At 45.8% G+C, this 12,378-nt stretch overlaps 1 protein-coding gene across 2 annotated transcripts in view; it reads left to right on the top strand.

Moving 5' to 3' along the window:
• Positions 1-12,378, top strand: part of LAMB3 (laminin subunit beta 3) — a 111,932-nt gene that overhangs the window by 21,661 nt on the left and 77,893 nt on the right. The window lies entirely within an intron of this gene.

Raw genomic sequence — 12,378 nt, 5'->3', positions numbered from 1 at the left:
GGACTTAATGATATATTGAGATCAGATGGGTATAAATGAATGTTGATCACAACTAATCAGGATTAATAATAATAATAATAATAATAATAAGTTTACAAGTAAAGTGTTCTATTTAAACATTCTATAATTCGGTAAACATTACTGAGATTTAAGCAAAGCAAAACATTAAAGCTTGGAGTAACTTGTGTATAGGCTACAATAATGATATGCTGTATAATACATCATGTAGTAGAAGAATATTGACTAACATTCAATTTAAAGCACGCTTTGTTTCTTTCCTGGTTTTGTTTCAATAAGAAGTAAATTAATCTTCAAAAATGTTTTGTTGCATTGGACTAATAATTACATTTAACATGCTGAGCTTGATTCAAAGTTGTACTCAAGTTTGCTGCAGGTGAGGCCACAAATAAATGCCACAAATAAATGCGGATCTTAGTCTATATGCATAGTTTTCTAGCCTGTGAAAATAGCCATCTTCACTATCAAAGTGCATTTGCACCAGTTCTTTGTGTGATACACTCACACCACTCCCTCAGAACACATAGCCTACGCGCGAACACCTCATTACTGCACAGTTGCACCCACTCAGCCATAAGTTTGACTGAATCGCCCACAGTTGCTTAAAGTGGCATACTGTATGCTTGTCTATGGATCCTGAGCGGTGCAAAAAAAATCAGAACATTTGTTCACAAATTGGAAGTATGTGCAAATCTAAATCAAATCAAAAGTACTTTGTAAAGTTTTTTTTTTTTATTACTTAGAGACAATTAACACCTCTAAGTGTAAATTTATTTCAAATAGCCCATAATTCTGAGTAAATTTTAGCAAATTTCTAGCACTCCTTGTGCATTCTGATGTCCTATTAATATAGCTTCTAATTGATTTTGCATTTGTGTTATTCTTTACTAATACATTGAGTGCTATTTTCACTTATATTAAACAGACTGATGACTGACTTGATTTGCACATAGGGCTCACCTAGGGAGTACATTTTATGTGGCGTTTCTAATGATGCGTTTGGACATGCAGAATATTTGCTACTGTATTGTACCACTGACAATTTGAAATTAACTCCCATCTAAAGCTTGTGTTGTGTTGTGTTGTTGGCTCAGAAGCCTCATAAATTCATAAGATGTCCATACACATAGAGATATATCTACCCAACCTGAATATAACCTTTCACAAAATCCAAATTGAGAGGTGATCTGTTCCGTCCCAAAAGGAAGTGCAGTAATGTCCCATTTTTACCACACAAAAATTTACAAAGGGCAATTGAATTCACCCAAAGAAGACTATTGCTGTAAATGTGGGTGCTGAGTAATCTTATCTCCCATCAGCACAGCCCACTTCACTACTTTTATATGGCTGACAGGAATCTGCCTTCCTAACATTTTCTTTTTTAAATGTTATGTTTTTTTATATTTGCTGTTATAGCAACGTAGTTCAGTAGACTTTGACATACAGAATATAGTGAGCCTGTTAAGACAGCTGCAAAAGAAAGTGTCTTGTTCAACTATAGCATTGGGGGTTATTCAGGTTTGCAAGCAAAGGAAAAAAGCACACAACTGGGCAACACCATGTTGCACTGCAGGTGGGGAAAACGTAACATGTGCAAAGGGATTTATATTTGGGTGAGGTGTGCCCAACTGAAATCTAACTTGCTATATAAAAATAAAGCTAACATTTGTGGGCTGCATGCAAAAGCACTGCACAGAAAAACATATAAACAACCCAAATCTAAGTCTCTCTGCACATGTTACATTTGCCCCACCTGCAGTGCAACATGGTTTTGCACATTTGTGTGCTTTTTTTATTTGCTTACAAACTTGAATCAGGCCCATTGTGTGCAGAGGAATGCTATGCAGGCCTGTCCAGTAAATCATACTGGCAGGGCCGGTGTAAGGTCTCTATGCACCCTAGGCAAATCTCCAGCCTAGCGCCCCCTAACCTGCAAACCCCTCCCCCTCTCCCCCCCCACCTTTCAGATGGAAGATGCAGGTAGCCACTAGATGGACTAGGGTATATTGCATTATTAGACATATACAGAAAGAAGAAACAACACTCATGGACTTTAAAGTGAAAAAGTATATTTTTGTGACTTTGTTCACAATATGCAGTACTTTTACTTTCAAATCCTTGAGTGATGACCGTTCTTTCTGCCTATGTATACATGCTAGCTGGCATGTTGGCAATTGTATAGGATACTGAGGCCAATTTAATTTTTTTTGCTGAGTGCTGGAATAATCTGTCTGTCTGTCTGTCTGTCTGTCTGTCTGTCTATCTTGTATACACTGCATCTGTATATGGGGTCTGGTGGGAAATTTAATTGTATGTGTATACATACATACATACAGTATTATATACATATATTATATATGTATGCTCCTTATTGTGGGGGTGATTCCGAGTTGTTCGCTCGTTAGTTTTTTTCGCTACGGATCGATTAGTCGCAAACTGCGCATGCGCAATGTTTGCAGTGCGCCTACGCCAAGTTAATTAGCACAAAAGTTTGGTATTTTACTCATGGCCTAACGAAGATTTTTCATTGTTCTGGTGATCGGAGTGTGATTGACAGGAAGTGGGTGTTTCTGGGCGGAAACTGGCCGTTTTATGGGAGTGTGCGTAAAAACGCTGGCGTTTCTGGGAAAAACGCGGGAGTGGCTGGAGAAACGGGGGAGTGTCTGGGCGAACGCAGGGCATGTTTGTGACGTCAAACCAGGAACGAAACTGACTAAACTGATCACAGTGTCTCGAGCTACTCAGAAACTGCTAAGAAATTTCTATTCGCAATTCTGCTAATCTTTCGTTCGCAATTCTGCTATGCTAAGATACACTCCCAGAGGGCGGTGGCTTAGCGTGTGCAATTCTGCTAAAAGCAGCTAGCGAGCGAACAACTCGGAATGAGGGCCCGTGTTCCATCCCCCCCTTTAAGTTAATTACTGCCCCCCCTCCCTCCTCCATATGTACTGTATTGTACCCCAGTGCCTGTATTTCCCTATTATGCTGTTTACAAGAGCAACCCACCCACCAGGCTGTAAGATGTGTACTGCCTGTGGTCCTGTAGAAACCCCCATGGGTTACTTACCTAATAGTTGTTTCCTTGTTTTCCCTCATAATTGTTATGGCTCCTCTTACAGGCGGCAGCAGCATTACAGTGATGCTGCAGGTGCAGACATGTAGTCAAATGCTGCTTGCTGCTGGAGAGTTGGGATCCAGGGGCCTGCATCAGGACTATGAGCAGCGGCCGTGGGGGCGCCCCTTGGGGAGCCATAGTTACATCCGCCTCCTATGTGCCTTCATATGACATGATTTTACACTTGTTAGCACGGAGAAAGCGCTGGGGCACTCTGTGGTATAGCCTGATAGCGACGGCTGCACCTGATTAGACCTGCAGCAGCAGCCAGCGCAGTGTAAGGAGGAGGCCGCACACACAGAATCATCCTTCAGTTTTTTGCTTGATGAATTTAGTGGCGCCCTCCAGGAGCCGGTGCCCCTAGGCAGCCGCCTAAAGCTGCCTAATGGTAGAGCCGGCCCTGCATACTGGGGAGGAATAAAATGCAGTATAAATAAAATAGTTGACTGTGACTATTGATCATTTAAAATTATATTCTTTACCCACAATAATGCAGTCCAAAGAAGAACATTACAGCTTGCTGGAGAGATTGCGCATGTGCACCCGAACCCCCCCCCCCCCCAATCCCATTTGCTTTGTGGCTTCTGCAGCCCTAGAAGCACCACAGAGCTGGCAGAAAGGCTCCCATTGGAAACTGTGTCTGCCAATCACATTCCTGCATGTGATTAGGAAAGAGTGCTTCCAATAGGAAACCACTACAATCACAGGGCACACAGTTAGTGGCGGATTTTTACTGGGGGAGCTGGGTAAAATCCGCCACTGGACTTGCATATGAAATGGATTTCATCCTTCTCAAACAAGGGGAAAACAAGCGCTATGTGTGCTTTGGATTAATAACTTGCCAGAGAATACAGTACATAGAGATGAATATACCAGGTTCTTCATTTTGGGCATCTTGCACGTTTTCCTTTTGCCACTATGGGGCTACCTCAGCTTAGAAGTGTATCTGTTTATCTATATGTTCTGTAAAATCTTGTTTGCATGGCTCTTATCTATATGTACTATGTACATTTTGCAATATTTGCAGATACCAGATGTCTGGAGTTCGATGTCCTAATTTGAATCCTCATAGCATGTTTTACAGTAGTTATGCAGATCTTATATGCTAGAAGGACATTTCTTCCACAACTGAAACAGGGTGAAAGGTATACAATGCCACAATACTGTAACAGGTGTATATATCTCCCAACTTTTAAGCTTAGTTATGTGGGACCTTTGTGCAATGAATCCACATATGCAAAAAAAAAAAAAGGAGTTGGGGCATCAGATGAGAAGTGGCGTAGCCTCTGGTGGGTGTTTTCATCATTTTGGGAGTGTGCCCAGGCAGGGGCACTTTAAGAGAGGAGGAGGTCCATGTCCTGCCTCCTTCATTTGAGCCCCCTCCTCTCTGCCAGGAGTGCTGTAGAGTCTGAGCACTAGAGGGCTCAGACTGTATTGTGCATGCGCAGATCTCTGGGAAAATGGTGCAGCGGCCATTTCCCCAATGATTTCTCTACTGTGCATGCGCAGAATTTCGTGAAAATTTTGCAGCTGCTCCATTTTCTCTGAGTTTTAACAATGTTGGTGACATTGGCGCGGGACTCCGGAGGGACGAGTATTAAAAAAATGGGTGCAGCACGTGCAGTGTGGGCCCCCTGGACTCAGGAGCCTGCACACACTGCACCCATTATAGATATGCCAGTGTGCCCAGGGCTCCCCTGGGCAGCCTCCAGGCTCCCTACAATGCACTGTTTAGACATACCAAGTTCCAACATTTCAATGATGGGAGTCGAGATCCTTGCGCAGCAAAGGTGTGCGCAACCCAAAAAGGGGGCATGGCCTTGGGTGAGTAGGGCGTTGCTTCTCTGTAGCAGGCGGGGCCTCACGACATAGACCCGTTTTTCATAATTTTGGGAGTGTGCCGCCCGAGCAGCTGGGCAGCACCCTGCTCACCTCTCAGCACTGAATAGATTCCGTGTGCAATTCTGTTAATCTTGTCATTCAATTCTGTTAATCTTGTCATTTAGGCCCTCCCCCTATTCAAATATGAGTGATTTGCATCACCCTGCCATGCATGGTCGTAGCCTAATGACACAAGTGCTCTGGCCCCGCCCCCTCACAGACCACCTGCTTGTCCTCCCTGGGCATCTCCCGGAGAGAACAATTTAAAATAAGATTTTACTTACCGATAAATCTATTTCTCGTAGTCCGTAGTGGATGCTGGGACTCCGTCAGGACCATGGGGATTAGCGGCTCCGCAGGAGACAGGGCACAAAAATAAAGCTTTAGGATCAGGTGGTGTGCACTGGCTCCTCCCCCTATGACCCTCCTCCAAGCCTCAGTTAGGATACTGTGCCCGGACGAGCGTACACAATAAGGAAGGATTTTGAATCCCGGGTAAGACTCATACCAGCCACACCAATCACACCGTACAACTTGTGATCTGAACCCAGTTAACAGTATGACAAACGTAGGAGCCTCTGAACAGACGGCTCACAACAATAACAACCCGATTTTTTTGTAACAATAACTATGTACAAGTATTGCAGACAATCCGCACTTGGGATGGGCGCCCAGCATCCACTACGGACTACGAGAAATAGATTAATCGGTAAGTAAAATCTTATTTTCTCTGACGTCCTAGTGGATGCTGGGACTCCGTCAGGACCATGGGGATTATACCAAAGCTCCCAAACGGGCGGGAGAGTGCGGATGACTCTGCAGCACCGAATGAGAGAACTCCAGGTCCTCTTTAGCCAGGGTATCAAATTTGTAGAATTTTACAAACGTGTTCTCCCCCGACCACGTAGCTGCTCGGCAGAGTTGTAATGCCGAGACCCCTCGGGCAGCCGCCCAGGATAAGCCCACCTTCCTTGTGGAATGGGCCTTGACAGATTTAGGCTGTGGCAGGCCTGCCACAGAATGTGCAAGTTGAATTGTGCTACAAATCCAACGAGCAATCGTCTGCTTAGAAGCAGGAGCACCCAGCTTGTTGGGTGCATACAGTATAAACAGCGAGTCAGATTTTCTGACTCCAGCCGTCCTTGAAATATATATTTTCAATGCCCGGACAACGTCCAGCAACTTGGAATCCTCCAAATCGCTAGTAGCCGCAGGCACCACAATAGGCTGGTTCAGGTGAAACGCTGACACCACCTTAGGCAGAAACTGAGGACGCGTCCGCAGTTCTGCCCTGTCCGAATGGAAAATCAGATATGGGCTTTTATACGATAAAGCCGCCAATTCTGATACTCTCCTGGCTGAAGCCAGGACCAGTAGCATGGTTACTTTCCACGTAAGATATTTCAAATCCACCGATTTGAGTGGCTCAAACCAATGGGATTTGAGAAAATCCAAAACTACATTAAGGTCCCACGGAGCCACTGGGGGCACAACCGGGGGCTGTATATGTAGTACTCCTTTTACAAAAGTCTGGACTTCAGGAACTGAAGCCAATTCTTTCTGGAAGAAAATCGACAGGGCCGGAATTTGAACCTTAATGGACCCCAATTTGAGGCCCATAGACAATCCTGTTTGCAGGAAATGTAGGAATCGACCCAGTTGAAATTCCTCCGTGGGGGCCTTCCTGGCCTCACACCACGCAACATATTTTCTCCAAATGCGGTGATAATGTTGTGCAGTCACCTCCTTCCTGGCTTTTACAAGTGTAGGAATGACCTCTTCCGGAATGCCTTTTTCCCTTAGAATTCGGCGTTCAACCGCCATGCCGTCAAACGCAGCCGCGGTAAGTCTTGGAATAGACACGGTCCCTGCTGAAGCAGGTCCCGTCTTAGAGGTAGAGGCCACGGATCTTCCGTGAGCATCTCCTGAAGTTCCGGGTACCAAGTTCTTCTTGGCCAATCCGGAGCCACGAGTATCGTTCTTACTCCCCTTTGCCGTATAATTCTCAGTACTTTTGGTATGAGAGGCAGAGGAGGAAACACATACACTGACTGGAACACCCACGGTGTTACCAGAGCGTCCACAGCTATTGCCTGAGGGTCTCTTGACCTGGCGCAATACCTGTCCAGTTTTTTGTTGAGGCGAGACGCCATCATATCCACCTTTGGTTTTTCCCAACGGTTCACAATCATGTGGAAGACTTCTGGATGAAGTCCCCACTCTCCCGGGTGTAGATCGTGTCTGCTGAGGAAGTCTGCTTCCCAGTTGTCCACTCCCGGAATGAACACTGCTGACAGTGCTATCACATGATCTTCCGCCCAGCGAAGAATCCTTGCAGCTTCTGCCATTGCTCTCCTGCTTCTTGTGCCGCCCTGTCTGTTTACGTGGGCGACTGCCGTGATGTTGTCCGACTGGATCAACACCGGCTGACCCTGAAGCAGGGGTTTTGCCAGGCTTAGAGCATTGTAAATCGCTCTTAGCTCCAGTATATTTATGTGAAGAGACATCTCCAGGCTTGACCATACTCCCTGGAAGTTTCTTCCCTGTGTGACCGCTCCCCAGCCTCTCAGACTGGCATCCGTGGTCACCAGGACCCAGTCCTGTATGCCGAATCTGCGGCCCTCTAACAGATGAGCACTCTGCAACCACCACAGAAGAGACACCCTTGTCCGTGGCGATAAGGTTATCCGCTGATGCATCTGCAGATGCGATCCGGACCATTTGTCCAGCAGATCCCACTGAAAAGTTTGTGCGTGGAATCTGCCGAATGGAATCGCTTCGTAAGAAGCCACCATCTTTCCCAGGACTCTTGTGCATTGATGCACAGACACTTTTCCTGGTTTTAGGAGGTTCCTGACAAGTTCGGATAACTCCCTGGCATTCTCCTCCGGAAGAAACACCTTTTTCTGAACCGTGTCCAGAATCATTCCCAGGAACAGCAGACGTGTCGTCGGGTTCAATTGAGATTTTGGAAAATTCAGAATCCACCCGTGCTGTTGCAGCACTACTTGGGTTAGTGCTACTACGTCTTCCAGCTGTTCTCTGGACCTTGCCCTTATCAGGAGATCGTCCAAGTAAGGGATAATTAATACGCCTTTTCTTCGCAGAAGAAACATCATCTCGGCCATTACCTTGGTAAAGACCCGAGGTGCCGTGGACAATCCAAACGGCAGCGTCTGAAACTGATAATGACAGTTTTGCACCACGAACCTGAGGTACCCTTGGTGTGAAGGGCAAATTGGGACATGCAGGTAAGCATCCTTGATGTCCAGGGACACCATAAAGTCCCCTTCTTCCAGATTCGCTATCACTGTGAGTGACTCCATCTTGAACTTGAATTTTTGTATGTACAGGTTCAAAGATTTCAGATTTAGAATAGGTCTTACCGAGCCGTCCGGCTTCGGTACCACAAATAGCGTGGAGTAATACCCCTTTCCCTGTTGTAGGAGGGGTACCTTGACTATCACCTGCTGAGAAAACAGCTTGTGAATGGCTTCCAATACCGTCGCCCTGTCTGAGGGAGACGTTGGCAAAGCAGACTTTAGGAACCGGCGAGGGGGAGACTTCTCGAATTCCAACCTGTAACCCTGAGATACTACCTGCAGGATCCAGGGGTCCACCTGTGAGCAAGCCCACTGCGCGCTGAAATTCTTGAGTCGACCACCCACCGCTCCTGAGTCCGCTTGTAAAGCCCCAGCGTCATGCTGAGGGCTTTGCAGAACCCGGGGAGGGCTTCTGTTCCTGGGAAGGAGCTGCTTGCTGCCCTCTCTTACCCTTTCCTCTGCCTCGGGGCAGATATGACTGTCCTTTTGCCCGCTTGTTCTTATAGGACCGAAAGGACTGCGGCTGAAAAGACGGTGTCTTTTTCTGTTGGGAGGGGGTCTGAGGTAAAAAGGTGGATTTCCCGGCAGTTGCCGTGGCCACCAGATCCGATAGACCCACGCCAAATAATTCCTCCCCTTTATACGGCAATACTTCCATATGCCGTTTGGAATCCGCATCACCTGACCACTGTCGCGTCCATAAACTTCTTCTGGCAGATATGGACATCGCACTTACTCTCGATGCCAGAGTGCAAATATCCCTCTGAGCATCTCGCATATAAAGAAAAGCATCCTTTAATTGCTCTAAAGTCAATAAAATACTGTCCCTATCCAGGGTATCAATATTTTCAGTCAGGGAATCCGACCAGACCACCCCAGCACTGCACATCCAGGCTGAGGCGATGGCTGGTCGCAGTATAACACCAGTATGTGTGTATATACTTTTTAGGGTAGTTTCCAGCCTCCTATCAGCTGGATCCTAGAGGGCGGCCGTATCAGGAGACGGTAACGCCACTTGTTTTGATAAGCGTGTGAGCGCCTTATCCACCCTAGGGGGTGTTTCCCAGCGCGCCCTAACCTCTGGCGGGAAAGGGTATAATGCCAATAACTTTTTTGAAATTAGCACTTTTCTATCTGGGTTAACCCACGCTTCATCACATACATCATTCAATTCCTCTGATTCAGGAAAAACTACAGGTAGTTTTTTCACACCCCACATAATACCCCTTTTTGTGGTACTTGCAGTATCAGAGATTTGTAAAGCCTCCTTCATTGCCGTGATCATATAACGTGTGGCCCTACTGGAAAATACGTTTGTTTCTTCACCGTCGACACTAGATTCAGTGTCCGTGTCTGGGTCTGTGTCGACCGACTGAGGTAAAGGGCGTTTTACAGCCGCTGACGGTGTCTGAGACGCCTGGGCAGGTACTAACTGGTTTGCCGGCCGTCTCATGTCGTCAACTGATTTTTGTAATGTGCTGACATTATCACGTAATTCCATAAACAAAGCCATCCATTCCGGTGTCGACTCCCTGGGGGGTGACATCACCATTACCGGCAATTGCTCTGCCTCCACACCAACATCGTCCTCATACATGTCGACACACACGTACCAACACACAGCAGACACACAGGGAATGCTCTATTGAAGACAGGACCCCACTAGCCCTTTGGGGAGACAGAGGGAGAGTTTGCCAGCACACACCCAAGCGCTATAATATATATGGGAACAACCCTATATAAGTGTTGTATCCTTATAGCAGCTTAAATATAGTAATATCGCCAAAAAAAATGCCCCCCCTCTCTGTTTTACCCTGTTTCTGTAGTGCAGTGCAGGGGAGAGTCCTGGGAGCCTTCCTCACAGCGGAGCTGAGCAGGAAAATGGCGCTGTGTGCTGAGGAGAATAAGCCCCGCCCCCTATTTCGGCGGGCTCTTCTCCCGGAGTTTGTGAGATCTGGCAGGGGTTAAACACATCCATATAGCCTCAAGGGCTATATGTGATGTATTTTTAGCCATAAGAAAGGTATTATACATTGCTGCCCAGGGCGCCCCCCCCAGCGCCCTGCACCCTCAGTGACCGCTGTGTGAAGTGTGCTGACAACAATGGCGCACAGCTGCAGTGCTGTGCGCTACCTCATGAAGACTGAAAAGTCTTCTGCCGCCTGTTTCTGGACCTCTTCAATCTTCGGCATCTGCAAGGGGGGTCGGCGGCGCGGCTCCGGGACCGGACTCCATGGCTGGGCCTGTGTTCGATCCCTCTGGAGCTAATGGTGTCCAGTAGCCTAAGAAGCCAATCCATCCTGCACGCAGGTGAGTTCACTTCTCTCCCCTAAGTCCCTCGATGCAGTGAGCCTGTTGCCAGCAGGACTCACTGAAAATAAAAAACCTAAAAACTTTTTCTAAGCAGCTCTTTAGGAGAGCCACCTAGATTGCACCCTGCTCGGACGGGCACAAAAACCTAACTGAGGCTTGGAGGAGGGTCATAGGGGGAGGAGCCAGTGCACACCACCTGATCCTAAAGCTTTATTTTTGTGCCCTGTCTCCTGCGGAGCCGCTAATCCCCATGGTCCTGACGAGTCCCAGCATCCACTAGGACGTCAGAGAAAAGTAGTTACTGTACATATGGGGCAAACCCAGGGCCGTAACTAGGTGTGTGTGGAGGGGGCACCGCACATAGCGTTGCAGAGTAGGGGGCTCTGTTGGGCGGCACTTGTCAATTATCTGTTTTAATTACTTTCACTTGCAGCTTCCCCCCTCTTTGAAGCCCAGCATCTCGTGACCGCCGGTGTCTCCTACCCTGACGCCATCTGTCGCTAATGCCTACACAACTTTCATGAACTCAACTTGAGATTTCTTTGTTATTCAGTCACACTGTCCTTTATTACATTTCAAGATGCTGACGTACCTGGGATTCAAGCCCATTGCCTGTGGCATTGCATTCACACAATCTATTCATTGAGCTGTGTGCCATTGTATACAAAAGTAGAGAATTGTAAGCTAGAGAATACTATGTGAAGCTTAACTTGTACTTTGTGAAAAAATGGTCAGCATTGCAGCTGAGCAGATCTATGTAGTGTGTGGCTGCAAGAGATTAGATGTGTGGCTCCACACTACATAGAGCTGCTCAATTGCAATGCTGATTATTAATTTTACAAAGTACCAGTAGCTTCATCTAGTGTTCATAGTTTTTATGCAGGATGAAATCGCTCAATGAGTATGGTGTCTGATTAGAATTCAACAGGTTATAGGTTTGAATCCTGGGTATGGCAGTATATTGAAATGTTATTTAATAAAGGGTATTGTAACTGAATAACAACAAGCCCTCACGTTAAGTGCATGAATGTGGTATAAGGAGGATTTGTGCCCAAATTAATTTTCTTGCAGTGGTCTATAAATGTGAGTGAGTGTATGCATGTATATATATATATATATATATATATATACACAGGTTGAGTATCCCATATCCATATATTCCGAAATACGGAATATTCCGAAATACTGACTTTTTTGAGTGAGAGTGAGATAGTGAAACCTTTGTTTTTCGATGGCTCAATGTACACAAACTTTGTTTAATACACAAAGTTATTAATAATATTGTATTAAATGACCTTCAGGCTGTGTGTATAAGGTGTATATGAAACATAAATGAATTGTGTGAATGTACACACACTTTGTTTAATGCACAAAGTTATAAAAAATATTGGCTAAAATTACCCTCAGGCTGTGTGTATAAGGTGTATATGTAACATAAATGCATTCTGTGCTTAGACTTAGGTCCCATCAACATGATATCTCATTATGGTATGCAATTATTCCAAAATACGGAAAAATCCGTTATCCAAAATACCTCTGGTCCCAAGCATTTTGGATAAGGGATACTCAACCTGTATATATATATATATATTTATATATATATATATATATATATATATATATATATTTGAAATTTTTCAGGTTTTGTGTTTTGATTTTGGATTCGGTTCCGCGGCCGTGTTTTGGATTCGGACGCGTTTTGGCAAAACCTCCCTTGACATTTTTGGT

This window comes from Pseudophryne corroboree, chromosome 2, assembly GCF_028390025.1.
Source record: "Pseudophryne corroboree isolate aPseCor3 chromosome 2, aPseCor3.hap2, whole genome shotgun sequence".
Taxonomy (NCBI): Eukaryota; Metazoa; Chordata; class Amphibia; order Anura; family Myobatrachidae; genus Pseudophryne; species Pseudophryne corroboree.
This window is presented reverse-complemented; position numbering and strand designations above follow the sequence as displayed.